A 17,643-nucleotide genomic window follows, 5' to 3' on the forward strand; every position below is an offset into this window, starting at 1 on the left:
CTGGTTCCACGTCCTCTTCTGAAACCAGCCTGAATTTCTGGTAGTTCCCTGTCGATATACTGCTGCAGCTGTTTTTGAATGATCTTCAGCAAAATTGCTTGTGTGTGATATTAATGATATTGTTCTGTAATTTCCACATTTGGTTGGATCACCTTTCTTGGGAACAGGCATAAATATGGATCTCTTCCAGTCAGTTGGCCAGGAAGCTGTCTTCCAGATTTCTTGGCATAGATGAGTGAGCACCTCTAGCACTGCATCTGTTTGTTGAAACATCTCAACTGATATTCCATCAATTCCTGGAGCCTTGTGTTTTGCCAATACCTTCAGAGCAGCTTGGACTTCTTCCCTCAGTATCATCGGTCCCTGATCATAAGCCACCTCTTGAAATCGTTCAATATCGACTAATTCTTTTTGATATAATGACTCTCTGTATTCCTTCCACCTTCTTTTGATGCTTCCTGTGTTATTTAATATTTTCCCCCATAGAATCCTTCACTATTGCAACTCAAGGCTTGAATTTTTTCTTCAGTTCTTTCAGCTTGAGAAACGCCAAGCGTGTTCTTCCCTTTTGGTTTTCCATCTCCAGCTCTTTGCACATGTCATTATAATACTTTACTTTGTCTTCTCGAGCCGCCCTTTGAGATCTTCTGCTTTTTACTTCATCAATTCTTCCTTTTGCTTTAGCTGCTCAACACTCAAGAGCAAGTTTCAGAATCTCCTCTGACATCCACCATGGTCTTTTCTTTTTTTCCTGTCTTTTCAGTGACCTCTTGCTTTCTTCATGGATGATGTCCTTGATGTCATTCCACAACTCGTTTGGTCTTTGGTCACTAGTGTTCAACGCATCAAATCTATTCTTCAGATGGTCTCAATTCAGGTGGGATATACTAAAGGTCATATTTTGGCTCTTGTGGACTTGCTCTGATTTTCTTCAGTTTCAGCTTGAACTTACATATGAGCAATTGATGGTCTGTTCCACAGTTGGCCCCTGGCCTTGTTCTGACTGATGATATTGAGCTTTGCCATTGTCTCTTTCCACAGATGTAGTCAATTTGATTTCTGTGTGTCCCATCTGGCGAGGTCCATGTGTATAGCTGCCGTTCATGTTGGTGAAAGAAGGTATTTGCAATGAAGAAGTTGTTGGTCTTACAAAATTCTATCATTCGATCTCCAGCATTGTTTCTATCACCAAGGCCGTATTTTCCAACTACAGATCCTTCTTTGTTTCCAACTTTCTCATTCCAATCGCCAGTAATTATCAGTGCATCTTGACTGAATGTTCAATCAATTTCAGACTGTAACAGCTGATAAAAATCTTCTATTTCTTCACCTTTGGCCCTAGTGGTTGGTGCGTAAATTTGAATAATAGTCATATTAACTGGTCTTCCTTGTAGGCGTATGGATACTATCCTATCACTGACAGCACTGTACTTCAGGATAGACCTTGAAACGTTCTTTTTGACAATGAACGCAACACCATTCCTCTTCAAGTTGTCATTCTCAGCATAGTAGACTATATGATTGTCTGATTCAAAATGGCCAATACCAGTCCATTTCAGCTCACTAATGCCTAGGATATCGATGTTTATGCGTTCCATTTCATTTTTGATGATTTCCAATTTTCCTAAATTCATACTTCATACATTCCAGGTTCCGATTATTAATGGATGCTTGCAGCTGTTTCTTCTCATTTTGAGTCATGCCACATCAGCGAATGAAGGTCCCGAAAGCTTTACTCCGTCCACGTCATTAAGGTTGACTCTACATTGAGGAGGCAGCTCTTCCCCAGCCGTCTTTTGAGTCCCTTCCAACCTGGGGGCTCATCTTCCAGCACTGTATCAGACAATGTTCCACTGCTATTCATAAGGTTTTCACTGGCTGATGCTTTTCAGAAGTAGACTGCTGGGTGCTTCTTCCTAGTCTGTCTTAGTCTTGAAGCTCAGCTGAAACCTGTCCTCCATGGGTGACCCTGCTGGTATCTGAATACCAGTGGCATAGCTTCCAGCATCACAGCAACACGAAAGTCCCCATAGTACGACAAACTGACAGAAACGTGGGGGGAAAAATTTATTACTGTAAGGGATCAAATTAGAAAAATACCTACTTTTTGGCACAGGTCCAGTAAATAGTCATAAACTGTAGCTCTTCATTTCATTCTAAAGAATACAAATGTTATAAATAAATATTAAACTATTGAAATACTTTATACAAATTGTACTATGATATAATAATTTTGGTAAAATAATTCACAGATACTAACATAATTCAGCCTATCTTGTCATATAAAAGACATGCAGCATAATCATTAAACCTAAGATGTTTATAAGAATAAAACTGCTAGTTGACTTTCAAAAATATAATCACTTCTAGATGTATCCCTAACAACAGCGAAAACAACAAACGTTTAGATCCATAATTCAGCATCCATCAAGACTAATTTTGACATGCACGTGCTACAACACACTCCCATGAGAAAAACAGACATAAAAGTTACACAGCTTTCACCACAATGCTTAAAGCCTTAAAATATTTCCATAAATAACATATGCTACCTTTTTAATCTGTATATAATGTATATAGTTTTATAGTTTTTAAACTATATATTATAGATATATAGTTTTAAACTACATATAACAACCAGAATGCTCCTTAGAAACAAGGATGGCGTGACTGTGTCTTACATACTTTGGACATGTTTTCAGAAGGGATCCGTCCCTGGAGAAGGACATCATGCTTGGCAAAGTACAGGGTAAATGGAAAAGAGGAAGACCCTCAACGAGGTGGACTGACACAGCAGCTGCACTAATGAGCTCAAGCGTAACGATTGTAAGGATGGCGCGGGACCGGGCAGCGTTTCGTTCTGTTGTGCATAGGGTTGCTATGAGTCAGAACGGACTTGACGGCACCTAACAACAACATAATAATCCTTGGAGATGCTTGAATTCCAAATATCACACAATCCCAAGACTGGCAGGTACAGAATGAATCATATTCACTGCACCCATATTTTTTTTTAAGTTTCAGAAGAAAAGCAAAATCAAAACTATAGTATACTAGCACAGCTGCTAACATTAATATGTTTGACATAAATATGAAGAATATTCTCCAACTTCGAGGAAGGAAAAGATTGTTCTTTGGCTCCTGTCCCAAGCTGTGAACAAGTGACCACAGAGCCGGTTTTAAATCTGCCCCAATCAATCAATCCCTAAACTGTACTCAACATTTCGATTTAAATACTCCTCTAAGAAAATCAACCAATCAGTAACTGCCGTGCTTCATTATCCTGGCTCCTCTGTGGTAGCCAGTCCCTACACGCCAAGTTTAAAGTCAGCCAATTTCTAAAAGTCTCACCTTTGAAAATTAGCCAATCCTTAAAGTCCATGCTTCCTCAAAACCCTATATAATATCATCTCTGCCTTGTTTGGACGGCTGTGTTCTACAAGCATAGTTCTCTCTTGCTTAGAAGTATTAAATTCAGCTTTGTTTCAGCTGTATTTGAGTGGTGGTCTCTTTTCTAAATAACACAATATATATTATGGTTATTTTGGGTAGTAGCATTTTTTTCATGGAGATAAGAAAATTATTTTTGTTATAATAATTCATTTTTTTTAAATCTTCCCTGTTTTAAATACAACTCTAATCTTTCTCACCCAATTGCATTAACGTAACTGTCTTTTTTCCTTCCTCTCTCAATTCCAGACCCACCATTTCATATTCTCAATGATCCAAATACAGCCAATGGATGTATTTTACGAAACGCTAAAAATTTTCAACTAATAGAATCTGCACCGAGAACTGAGTATCATCAGATAATCTTCAAACAAAATGATAACTGGTCAAATATTTATGCAGATATTCTTTGATATAATGGAAAAAATGATAGTGTGGCTTGGTTTTGTCTGATCTGAAAACCTAAATTCTATCTTTGAAAAATTGATCTCCTTTGGTAAACTGATAAATTCCTCTTAAATTTCCTAATCTTGAAAATAATGTATCACCAGTTCCTACCACCTCACAGAAATCACATGCTCATTTAGAAAAGGACGAACTCTAAATGTTTCAGAAGGGAAAATAAAATGTTAACTGTAATGTTGTTTTGTCATTGTTGTTGCTAGTCAGCCTGAGGTTTATATCAACATGGAAAAAAACCATGACACAGAAGATGGGGAAAGAGGGTAATATGGATCTTAATTAGAAAATGAGAATGAATGGGAGTCCTATCCCAAATATAAATTCCTATTTATAGACTGGCAAAGTAAATCTTGCAAAGTAGCTGCCTCACTCAAATGCAGCTGAGAACCATCTCTTTGGACGCTTTTGAACTTAGCGTGCTCAAAAAATAAATTCTAAATAGCAACTAGGGATACCTCATGGCCTACTAAAACTCAGTAAGGTTTCTATTCAAGTTAGATCAGACTAGAATCTAAAAACACTGAATTACTAGGTAACTGATTCAAGTGGAAGCATGAATATTAGACTAGGTATCAAGAGACCTACTTAGGGTAGGCACAGACTTAACAAATTTATCCAGAGATTGTCAAATTTATTTACTGGAGATGATTACTTGGAGAGACAGCATAGCTCTCTTAAACAGTCAAAACTACACTGTCAATTGAGAGACTCTGGGGACTTTATTTATGTAATCTTTCTTAACTAGTTTCCTCCTCTGTAAAATGGAAATGGTAAACTTATCTCATAGAACTGCTGGGAAGATTAAATGGGATACCAATGAATAGCAACCTGAAAAGTATATTAGCATGAAGACTTCCAAGTACTAGATTTATTTCTGCCACTAACCTGCTCTGTTCCCCCATCTGTCAAACAGTAAGGGCAATGCATACCTACCCTTTCATGGGGTATTTGTTACAATCACATATGAACATTGCAAATAAATTTTTTGAAAGGTATAAATAATCACGTAACTGTGAGATAATTAATTCAATATGTACAAAAATGAAGGAGATTCATACTTGCAAATCCATTACAATGCATGATTAATGTCCAAATCAATTTTAATGAGAAAAAAATTTAATAGCTAAAAACAAACTAACAACAACAACAAAAAAAAGCGAAGTATGCTGGCAACCAAAAAAATTCAAGGCTTTTAGTGACAGGAATTATTTTCCACACAATAAATGACCAAATTTGTTCAGTTCAGCTCTCCAGTGAACTAAAAGCAGCTCAACACATTTTTTTGTTCAAGCCAGGTGTTTGCCTAGCTACTACCACCTCAATTACTAACACATTTAAAAAAAAAAAAAAGTGCCCAGATGGCTTTACTGCAGAGTTCTACCAAACTTTCAGAGAAGAGTTAATACCGCTACTACTAAAGGTATTTCAAAGCATAGAAAATGGCGGAATACTACCTAACTCATTCTATGAAGCCACGATCTCCCTGATACCAAAACCAGGTAAAGACATCACAAAAAAAGAAAATTACAGACCTATATCCCTCATGAACATAGATGCAAAAATCCTCAACAAAATTCTAGCCAATAGAATTCAACAACATATCAAAAAATTAATCCACCATGACCAAGTGGGATTTATACCAGGTATGCAAGGCTGGTTTAATATTAGAAAAACCATTAATGTAATCCACCATATAAATAAAACAAAAGACAAAAACCACATGATCTTATCAATTGATGCAGAAAAGGCATTTGACAAAGTCCAACACCCATTTATAAAAAAAACACTCATCAAAATAGGAATTGAAGGAAAATTCCTCAACATAATAAAGGGCATCTATACAAAGCCAACAGCCAACATCACTCTAAATGGAGAAAGCCTGAAAGCATTTCTCTTGAGAACGGGAACCAGACAAGGATGCCCTTTACCATTGCTCTTATTCAACATTGTGCTAGAGGTTCTAGCCAGAGCAATCCAACAGCCAACATCACTCTAAATGGAGAGAGCCTGAAAGCATTTCCCTTCAGAACGGGAACCAGACAAGGATGCCCTTTATCACCGCTCTTATTCAACATTGTGCTAGAGGTCCTAGCCAGAGCAATTAGGCTAGACAAAGAAATAAAGGGCATCCGGACTGGCAAGGAGGAAGTAAAATTATCTCTATTTGCAGATGACATGGTCTTATACACAGAAAACCCTAAGGAATCCTCCAGAAAACTACTGAAACTAATAGAAGAGTTTGGCAGAGTCTCAGGTCCTAAGATAAACATACAAAAATCACTTGGATTCCTCTACATCAACAAAAAGAACATCGAAGAGGAAATAACCAAATCAATACCATTCACAGTAGCCACCAAGAAGATAAAATACTTAGGAATAAATCTTACCAAAGATGTAAAAGACCTATACAAAGAAAACTACAAATAACTACTACAAGAAACTAAAAAGGACATACTTAAGTGGAAAAACACACCTTGCTCATGGATAGGAAGAATTAACATAGTAAAAATGTCTATTCTACCAAAAGCCATCTATACATACGATGCACTTACGATCCAAATTCCAATGACATTTTTTAACGTGATGGAGAAACAAATCGCCAACTTTATATGGAAGGGAAAGAAGCCTCGGATAAGCAAAGCATTACTGAAAAAGAAGAAGAAAGTGGGAGGCCTCACTCGACCTGATTTCAGAACCGATTACACAGCCACAGTAGTCAAAACAGCCTGATACTGGTACAACAACAGACACATAGACCAATGGAACAGAATTGAGAACCCAGATATAAATCCATCCACATATGAGCAGCTGATATTTGACAAAGGCCCAGTGTCAGTTATTTGGGGAAAAGATAGTCTTTTTAACAAATGGTGCTGGCATAACTGGATACTCATTTGCAAAAAAATTAAACAGGACCCATACCCCACACCATGCACAAAAACTAACTCCAAGTGGATCAAAGACCTAAACACAAAGACTAAAACGATAAAGATCATGGAAGAAAAAATAGGGACAACCCTAGGAGCCCTAATACAAGGCATAAACAGAATACAAAACATTACCAAAAATGACGAAGAGAAACCAGATAACTGGGAGCTCCTAAAAATCAAACACCTATGCTCATCTAAAGACTTCACCAAAAGACTAAAAAGACCACAGATTGGGAAAGAATTTTCAGCTATGACATCTCCGACCAGCGCCTGATCTCCAAAATCTACATGATTCTGTCAAAACTCAACCACAAAAAGACAAACAACCCAGGCAAGAAGTGGGCAAATGATATGAACACACACTTCACTAAAGAAGATATTCAGGCAGTTTAACAGACACATGAGAAAATGCTCTCGATCATTAGCCATTAGAGAAATGCAAATTAAAACTACGATGAGATTCCATCTCACTCCAACAAGGATGACATTAATCCAAAAAACACAAAATAATAAATGTTGGAGAGGCTGTGGAGAGATTGGAACTCTTATACACTGCTGGTGGGAACGTAAAATGGTAAAACCACTTTGGAAATCTATCTGGCGTTATCTTAAACAGTTAGAAATAGAACTACCATACAACCCAGAAATCCCACTCCTCGGAATATACCCTAGAGAAATAAGAGCCTTCACACAAACAGATATATGCACACCCATGTTTACTGCAGCTCTGTTTACAACAGCAAAAAGGTGGAAGCAACCAAGGTGTCCATCAACGGATGAATGGTTAAATAAATTATGGTATATTCACACAATGGAATACTACGCATCGATAAAGAACAGTGACGAATCTGTGAAACATTTCATAACATGGAGGAACCTGGAAGGCATTATGCTGAGCGGCAAAAGGACAAATATTGTATAAGACCACTGTTATAAGATCTTGAGAAATAGTAAACCTGAGAAGAACACATACTTTTGTGGTTACGAGGGGGGGAGGGAGGGAGGGTGGGAGAGGGTTTTTTACTGATTAGTTAGTAGATAAGAACTGCTTTAGGTGAAGGGAAGGACAATATTCAATACATGGAAGGTCAGCTCAACTGGACTGGACCAAAAGCAAAGAAGTTTCCGGGATAAACTGAATGCTTCAAAGGTCAGCGGAGCAAGGGCGGGGGTTTGGGGACCATGGTTTAAGGCGACTTCTAAGTCAATTGGCAAAATAATTCTATTATGAAAACATTCTGCATCCCACTTTGAAATGTGGCGCCTGGGGCCTTAAATGCTAACAAGCTGCCATCTAAGATGCATCAATTGGTCTCAAACCACCTGGATCAAAGGAGAATGAAGAACACCAAGGTCACACAATAACTAAGAGCCCAAGAGACAGAAAGGGCCACATGAACCAGAGACCTACATCATCCTGAGACCAGAAGAACTAGTTGGTGCCCGGCCACAACCGAGGACTGCCCTGACAGGGAGCACAACAGAGAACCCCTGACGGAGCAGGAGATCAGTGGGATGCAGACCCCAAATTCTCACAAAAAGACCATACTTAATGGTCTGACTGAGACTAGAGGAATCCCGGCGGTCATGGTCCCCAAACCTTCTGTTGGCCCAGGACAGGAACCATTCCCGAAAATAACTCAGCAGACATGAAAGGGACTGGACAGTGGGTAGGAGAGAGATGCTGATGAAGAGTGAGCTATGGGTATCAGGTGGACACTTGAGACTGTGTTGGCATTTCCTGTCTGGAGGGGGGATGGGAGGATAGAGAGAGTTGGAAGCTGGCAAAATTGTCACGAGAGACTGGAAGGGCTGACTCATTAAAGGGAGAGCAAGTGGGAGTACGGAGTAAGGTGTATATAAACTTATATGTGACAGTTTGACTTGATTTGTAAACGTTCACTTGAAGCTCAATAAAAGTTAATTAAAAAAAAAAAGTTATTTATTGCAGGGTTTCTCAACCTGGGTACTATTGACGTTTTTTAACAAGATAATTCCTTATTGTAGGGGCTTGTCCTGTGCACTGCAGGATGTTTAACAACATCCTTGGCCTCTACCTACTAGATGTCAGTAGCGGCCCCCCCACCCCAGTTGTGACAACCAAAAACATCAGCAAATATTGCCAAATGTCCCCATGCGAGAGGGAACGGACACCAAAATCATCCCCGGCTGAGAACTACTGAGCTAAATACGATATTCCAGTGTTTATGTCACATTTATCTCCATTGATTGGTGGCTTACAATGCAGACTGAAATAGAACAGTTCTGCAGTGGAAGAACCAAGTACAAGAATACCACCTGCAGGATGTAACATTTTAAAAGGAATTATAGCCATGGTAGGTAGTTATGGTTAAATTATCCCATCCATCAACGTGCTATTTTTGCTTGATTCTAAGAATTTTCCTCTTAGGTATTCTTTTGAGGTGGTACCTTGGTTAACCAGGTTCACTGAAGTTTTAGTCTCCACCAAGATGACTACTAATTATTAGTTATCAGTGTTTAGGTATGAATATACCATGGACTGTGAGAAGAAGGAACAAACCTGTCTTGGAAGAACAGAGGATGGCGAGACCTCGTCTTACTCACTTTAGACGTGTTATCAAGAGAGACCAGACCTTGGAGAAGGATATCACGCTTGGTAAAGTACAGGGTCAGCGAAAAAGAGGAAGACCCTCAAGAAGACAGACTGATGCAGTGGCTGCAACAACGGGCTCAAATGTAGCAACGACTGTGAGGATGGTGACGGACCTGGCAGTGTTTCATTCTGTTGTACACAGGGTTACAATTCAACAGCACCTAACAACGAACGGCGTTTGAGTGCAAAAAAAAAATCAAGTTTCAAGATTTTAATTTCCAAGAAATCAACTGTGAAAGTAATCAAAATTAAGCAGCACCTACATATTGTATTATTTCAACTAGATATACTTACACATTTATGATGTTTTGTAAAAGTATACAAACTTGCACTCAGCTATTGCTGTAAATATATAAGACATGTGAATCAAAGGTAATATACAAAAATGAAAATAATTACAAGAAGTATAATTTTAAGAAACATACTTAAATGTCCAGTATGTACTATCACTGGGCTAGACACATGGTTTCCACATGAAACACTGTTTCAACAATATTTCCATATTTAAACTAATACTCTTAAAGTTTTAAAATTTGCTTGTGGAAATATACATTTGAAAAGGACTTTTACTTTTATAGGTTATCTAGGGTGTTATTTCATACAAGGAGCCCTGGTGGCACAAGAGTTCATTAGGCTGCTAACCAAAAGGTTGGTGGTTCAAACCTTCCAAGCAGCTCCAAGGAAGACCTGCAATCTGCTCCTGTAAAGATTGTTGTTGTTAGGCGCCATCAAGTCAGTTCCAACTCACTACAACCCTATGTACAACACAACGAAACACTGCCCAGTCCCACGCCATCCTCACAATCGCTGCTACGCTTGAGCCCATCGTTGCAGCCACTGTGTCAACCCACCTAGTTGAGGGCCTTCTTCTTTTTCACTGACCCGCTACTTTACCAAGCATGATGTTCTTTTCCAGGGACTGGTCCCTCTTGGTAACATGTCCAAAGTATGTGAGACTAAGTCTCGCCATCCTCACTTCTAAGGAGCATTCTGGCTGTACTTCTTTCAAGACAGGTTTGTTCCTTCTTCTGGTAGTCCACGGTATATTCAATATTCTTTGCCAACACAGTAATTCAAAGGCATCAATTTTTCTCTGGCCTTCCTTATTCACTGTCCAACTTTCGCATGCCCAGAAGGTGACTGAAAATACCATTGCTTGCATCAGGTGCACCCTAGTCCTTAAAGTGACATCTTTGCTTTTTAACACTTTAAAGAGGTCTTTTGTAGCAAATTTCCCCAATACAATACGTCATTTAATTTCTTGACTGCTGCTTCCATGGGCATTGATTGTGGATCCAGGTGAAACAAGATCCTTGACAACTTCAATACTTTCTCCATTTATCATGATGCTTATTGGTCCAGTTGTGAGAATTTTTATTTTCTTTATGTTAAGGTGTAATCCATTCTGAACGTTGTAGTCTTTAATCTTCATCAGTAAGTGCTTCAAGTCCTCTTCACTCTCAGCAAGCAAAGATTCTGTCATCTGCATATCAGAGGTTGTTAATGAGTCTTCCTCCAATCCTGATGCCACGTTCTTCCTCACACAGTCCAGCTTCTCAGATTACTTGCTCAGCATACAGATTGAATAAGTATGGTGAAAGGACACAACCCTGATGCACGCCTTTCCTGATTTTAAACCATGTAGTATTCCTTTTTTCTGTTCAAAAGGCTGCCTCTTGGTCTATGTACCGGTTCCTGTACATAGACCTGCAAAGATTAAACCTAGAAAACTCTATGGGGGAATTCTACTGTATCACATGGGGTTGCTATGAGTTGAAAGTGACTCAACAGCACCTAATAACAGCAACAACATATTTCATATGATCAATGTTAGAATGAGTGGCTTCTGTTGTCTTCAAATAGGAGAATTTACTGTTTTCTTCCTGCTCTGCTAGGAAATACCCAAGACAATTAAATAACCATCAACCTGTCCTTGCCGAGCTTACACTTAAAAATCTGAGCAATCAACAGGCCACTTAATAAGCAATTTTACTTCATACCATATATGGGTATCTGGTTTTCTTAGGAAAGGTAACTGTAATTGTGAAAAACAGAAATTATTTCAACCCCATTAAATTTATGGACACACAGATTTAGAATTTTGAAGACTGCAAAATGGAATGGCACATCTCTGTGTTTATGTTTGTGGATGGTTCCTGCTTCCAGTGACGGTGACCTTGGTTATCTGGGTCAACACGCCCACTGAAAGCTTAAAAACAAATTGAACAAAAGATAATTTTACATTGTAAAAGGGAAAAAAAAATCTGAAATTAACCATGAAATCTACAACAGTGCAATTACTTACAATCTTTTAATGGCTCAAACTTGAAATACTCGTATTAGTAAGCAATAAAATTGTTAATGATTGTGTGGAAGTTACGGTATACCTAGAAAGAGATCTACAGGATAAGGCATCTTTGTGTGCGTGTGTATTGTTCTAGTCTCTATACTCTAAAACGTTGCATATTTAAGAGATGCAAACTATATGCTACAACATGTATTACCAGATTCCCTTCCTAAACAAAAAATATACATTACATTGTATGCATGTATAAACAAAAGCCAAACCCACTGCTGTCTAGTCAATTCCAACTCATAGTGACCCTACAGGAAGAGTTGAACTGTCCCCATAGGATTTCTAAGGAGCGAATGGTGGATTCGAACGGCCAACCTTTTGGTTAGCAGTGAGCTGGGCCACCAGGGCCACATACACACACACACACACACACACATACACACATAAATTTTAAAGAGATGATAAGCTGGGAAACTCAAACTTTAATCTAATGTGTGGAGCACTGTTTGGCCTGGTCTATTTAAACCAAGTGGAAAGCTGCCTGAATACTTCACAGGCCCTCCATCGCCCTCTATTATGCAAGCTGCAACATTTCAAGCCAACTCCCTTATTTCAATAGTGAGTCTTGTCAACACTGAGGTAATAGAAATGGAAAAAAAAAATCATCACTCCGCAATGATATTCAAATATCAGAATTTATTTTATTTGATAAGAACTATGTCATTGCCAAATAAAACTAATGCAAATATACTAAAATATTCAAGATTTTGAGTAATCCTTTCGTAGAAAAGGACCCTTAGAGAGCCTCAAATTCATCCTGCAATTGTTTAGGCATTCTTTTGCTCTTTTGACCTCTTCATGCCCCATCTCTCAAGTCATGGGGGGTGGAGGAAGTGATCAGAATGAACTATTCAGCACACATTTACGCATTTAGTCTACTCTAGTTCTATTCCCACAGGTTTCTCCTCATACTTGGCTCTTCCAGCGAGAAAATTATGTTTTATTCATCTCTGAACTCCTAAAGTCCAAACAAATACCCTGCATATAAAGTCATCTCCATGGTCTAACACACGGCAGGCACTGGGTTAGGTACTAAAGATAGACAAGTGCCTAATCACACTCTAATAGAAGCTACAATCGGAGGCCAGTGGAAGAACATGGGCTGCATGAACAGAATCAACTAACGAAGGCCAGTCAGCACAGCCCTACTGCCTGTGTCTTTTCTCCCACTGCCAACCAAGGCTCAGATGAGGAACAAAAGCAGGCTTTCTCTTCAGAAATATAAATTTGTAGCTCCAACCCTTCCCATTCCCCTGAATTCCATATTCATATATCCAACTCGACATGTCAACTTGGAAGCAGTTACAGGGATTAGCTCCATGGAGTCCAGTCATACTGCTTACATTCAAATCCCAGCTCCATCATTCACACACAAGCTGCGTGACTTTGGGCAGGTTATCTTTAACCTTCCTGTGCCTTGTTTTCTCATCTGTTAAACAGGGACAATAATGGTTCCTAGCACATATAATTGTTAGAGGAATTAAATCAATCAATACACGTAAAAGTGCTTAAAACCTTACCTGGCACAAATTTACGCGTACATTGTGCCTACTACTGGAGTCACTGGTTGGCAAAACGGTTAACTGATTGACTACTAAGCAAAAGGTTGGCAGTTCGAACCCACCCAGAGGCACCTCAGAAGAAAGGCCTGATGATCTGCTTCTGAAAGGTCAGTCATGAAAACCCTACTGAGCAGTTTTACTTTGCAACACAGGGGATCCACAGGAGACAGAATCAACTTGTTAGTAACTAGTTTGGTGCTTACTATTATTACTATTACCACTACTACGATTACTACCATTAGAACAAACAACTCTGTCTTGGAAGAAGTACGATGAGAATGCTCCTTAGAATCAAGGATGGTGAGACTACACCTCACAAATTTTAGGCATGTTATCAGGAGGGACCAGTCCCTGGAGAAGGACATCATGCTTGGTAAAGTAGAGGGTCAGCGAAAAAGAGGAAGACCATCAACGACACAGACTGACACAGCAGCTGCAACAATGGGCTCAAACACATCAATGACTGTGAGGATGGCGCAGGACTAGGCAGTTTCATTCTGTTGTACACAGTGTTGCTATGAATCAGAACCGACATGACGGCACCTAACGACAATTATTACTATATCTAACAGGCATCTAAAACGTAACATGTCCAAAACAGAACTCCTGACTTTCCTCACAAACCTTGTTCTCCTGTCCCTCATCTCAATAAATGGCACCACTATTCTTCCAGTTGTTTCAGCCTAAAACCTAAGAAGTCATTATATCTCCATTTCCTCACACCCTCAACAAGTCCTGTCAGCTCTACTTTCAGAGTATATCACGAATTCAACCACTTATCACCTCCACAATTACCTCCCCTGGTCTGAGCCACCATCGTCTCTCCCCAAGGGTACAGCAATAGACTCCTATCTTCCCATTTTCACGACACTCCCCCCCATAACTCCGTAATTAACTCTCCATACTGTAAAACTTAAATAAGCTGCTGTTCCCTTGATCCACGACTTCTAGCATCTTTCCATCAAACTTCATCATTGACTACAAGGACCCCCACGGCCTGGCCACTGCCTGGCCCCTCAACATCATGTCCCAGTGCTCACTATGCTCTAAACACTTTCCCCTCGCTGTGCCTTGACCACTTCAGACTTGTCTCCACCTTAGAGCACTATTCCTCACTGCTGCTGCTGTGAGGGAAGGACGGTATAGTCCTTTGGAGAGTGGACTCAGAAGTGAGATTGCCTGAATTCAAATACTGTCTCTACCATGTTTTAGCTGTGTTAACACTGGGCAAATGCTTAACCTTTTCGTGTGTCACTTTCCTCACCTATAAAAATGGAGATATTAAAAATTTAGTGTTTAGAACAGTGTCTCACGTATACTAAGCTCTATATATGTGTTTACTGCCATTATTATTATTCCTCCTGCCTAAAATGTTCTTACCCCAGATAGCTGCATGGCTCTTCGTCTCCGTTTAACAGCTTCAATTGTCACCTCCTAGAATGGCCTTCCCTGAGAGACCCTATCTGAAACAACCTGCCTTACTCCCTCACTGTCATTCTCTTATCTTCATTCACTTCATTGCACTTATAACTATCTGAAATTACATTATACACTTATTTTTTGTTGTCTTTGAGCTCCATTCGGTTAAGATTTTGACCTGTTCATGGCTCTATTTCTGTCTCAGAGCTTAACTTGTAAGTGTACATATCTCTTGTCCAGGCCAGGAGACTGATGCGAATTTCTCAGTAACAATACCATACTTACACAGCCTTTCATTTTCTCATTTGATTCTTGAAAAAGCAACAGTAGATATACCATCATCTCCCACTTTAGAGATAAGAAAAGAAAGCTTCAAGTGTGAATGACTTCTCTTTGGGCACGAAGCTTATAACTGGTAGAACTAAAATCAGAACCCCAACTTTCTTACTCCAAGGCTCCTTTCACTAGGACAGAAGGATGTTATACCGTTAAACTGAATTTACAGGAAAGCGATCTCTCAGACTCCTGACTAAATACATCTTGAGGTATGCACAAGATTTTTCAAAGTTCCTGATAAATCTCTGTTCTAGAGTTTCAGAAGTATTACAGTATAATACTAACTCAGTAACGTTCTAACCCTTGACAAAAGTTAAGCAAAAAACTCAAGTAGTCAGATGTGATGACTGGATATTTCAGTTCAGTAGAGCAACAATCCCTAAAACTCACAGTGCATCTGTGTTGAATATGCTGGTTCAAGCATGCTAAAAAGCTTTTCTGCACAACCCAGACAAGGGGGACATCGTAGTTACCAAGAACTTTGTGATACTGATATCAACTCTTTCTTGAACGTTGTTCAATCAAGTTCAGTGAGGACAGGCTCAGGTGTTGTCCATGATCAGATTGGGGAGGGGGCGGGGACTGGACAAAATCTGGGGGGGAGAGGGGAACCCTACCTACAAGGCCTTCGCCCAATGGCCACTGACCGCCAAACATTCCAAAATAAACTGTTTTTATAAGCTTTCTCCTGGCACATTTATAACCTTGTGTTATCTCACGTGCTCATATGTTCCTGATCCTGTGCGAACAATTAGGAAGGCCAAAGTCTGCTTTACCTTCATTTTACACAAAAAGGAAACTGAGGCAGCAAGTGGATATCTTTAACTTGTCCTCAGTGATTTGGTCACTTTCAGGATCCCCAAGGACGCCCTGTTATAGGATTCCTAGTCTCTGAAGGAATCCTTCACCTCGGACTTAACGTGTCAAACTCCAGGGCTGAAGAGATGAAGAAAAAGAATCTAAGTCTATTAATCATGGAACCAAAAAAACACACCATCCCACTGACTCTCGCCCTTCCACGGCCTCGTCTGCCAGCTCCTAGAAGCCCTGTCTCCCGGCAGGGCGCGACCTCATCTTCCCGCAGCCCTGAGCCCTCCCACCCCTGGAGGGCGCGCTCCCGCTCTGAGGGGCACCTGCCTCCTTCTCGGCTTTCGACTGTTCCCCTGATCTCCCACGGCTTAAACGTCCCCCACAGCCACCGCACCACCAGGGTTGCAGGCGGCCGGGCGAGCCCAGCAGACCCAGAGAGCTGCAAAGAGACACGGAAACTTACAGTTTTCCTACCGCTGCGCGTCACGGCGGGGTGACGTCACGGGACCCGGCGTACGCGGAGGTCAGGCCGCGGGTCGCTGGACCGCTGGGCCCCCATAGCTCCACCCCCAACGCGACGGCCGGGAGAGACGCCCTGTTATCGTCAGGCCGCCCCCTGCCTTTTGGGCTTTAGGCGCAGGCGCAGAGGGCCTCTGTTTCCGCCTCCCGAAGGGATTCGCCCTTCAGGACTCCTGAGGTGGGGACTGCTTTGCGCCAGTTTCGCCCAGAGCGTGTAGCCAGGGATAGGGAGAAGAACCCCGGAACATAGCAAACGAGCTGTCACCCCGGCATTTGGAGTAGGACGCCACGATTGTTAAGTAGTTTTTCCACATTGTTTTCCCTCACGTGTTCGTTAAAAGTGCTCCACGTGTAGAAACACAACTATTTATTCTGATGTGTCTCAGGGGCCTTAGCCTGGCGGGGTCAGCTCTCTCACAAGCCCTCGCTCCGACCCAGCCCCGCCCCCGCTTCACCCGGCCCCGCCCCCGCCGCGGTCCGGCCCCGCCCCCGGGACACCGCCCTTCCGGCTCCGGCTGGTTGCTCCCGCCGGCTACCACCTAACCCGCCCCGTTCAGGCGCTTCCTCCTTCTTTTTCCTTTGCAATTTTAGCCTCTCGCGTACCTACTGGGCTTCCCCTTTCAGCTCGACGAAGCCACTTACAGACCACTGTTCACCTCTATTGAAGTTAACAGGAGGTGATCTGTATAAATATGTGCACACGCTAGTGTAAACTTTCCAGCCCCGCCCCACACAACTGAGAGCCTAAACGCGCCCAGTCCCAAGTCTCCTTTTTCTCGTCCTTTAACAAACCACCGAGCTCTGGTTGAAAGATGGCTTGGTAGAAGAAAAAATGAAGATCGAGAAGCTGACAAAATACTAACTGGTTATTTCTGATTTGGGAGATTCTTACATTACTCTTCCAAGCAGGAAAGAGAAATACACATTATGGTAAAAAGCGTGGCTCGGACAAATCTGTCTTGGGGAAAAGAACTTAAAGAATGGGAAAAACAGACTATGGAAAAAAATAGACTCCAAGGAGGAAGTGTTGAAAATAGCAAGGATTACTTTTAAAAACTTATTTGGATCCACGACAGATGGCCGGGTGAGACATGGCATTTTGCCATATAGCTCCAGTGTAAATAAAACTTGAAACAATGGCTTGTTTACACTCTCGTTGAAAAT

The 17,643-nt window shown here is 40.8% G+C and overlaps 1 protein-coding gene across 14 annotated transcripts in view; it reads right to left on the bottom strand.

Annotated features, from left to right (window-relative positions):
• The window catches only part of ZNF438 (zinc finger protein 438), a 223,164-nt gene extending 206,241 nt beyond the window's left edge, over nucleotides 1–16,923 (bottom strand). For 8 of the 14 annotated variants that reach the window (XM_064285036.1, XM_064285032.1, XM_064285001.1 and 5 more), the window contains exon 1: nucleotides 16,424–16,923. The gene's annotated coding sequence lies outside the window, so the exon portion shown is untranslated. Of the gene's footprint in view, nucleotides 1–2,104; nucleotides 7,750–16,423 lie in introns of those variants that run through there. The other 6 variants (XM_064285035.1, XM_064285031.1, XM_064285006.1 and 3 more) reach the window with 3 other exon arrangements.
• Nucleotides 16,924–17,643: the final 720 nt, after the last annotated feature.

The sequence above is a fragment of the Loxodonta africana genome, chromosome 4 (assembly GCF_030014295.1).
Source record: "Loxodonta africana isolate mLoxAfr1 chromosome 4, mLoxAfr1.hap2, whole genome shotgun sequence".
Taxonomy (NCBI): domain Eukaryota; kingdom Metazoa; phylum Chordata; class Mammalia; order Proboscidea; family Elephantidae; genus Loxodonta; species Loxodonta africana.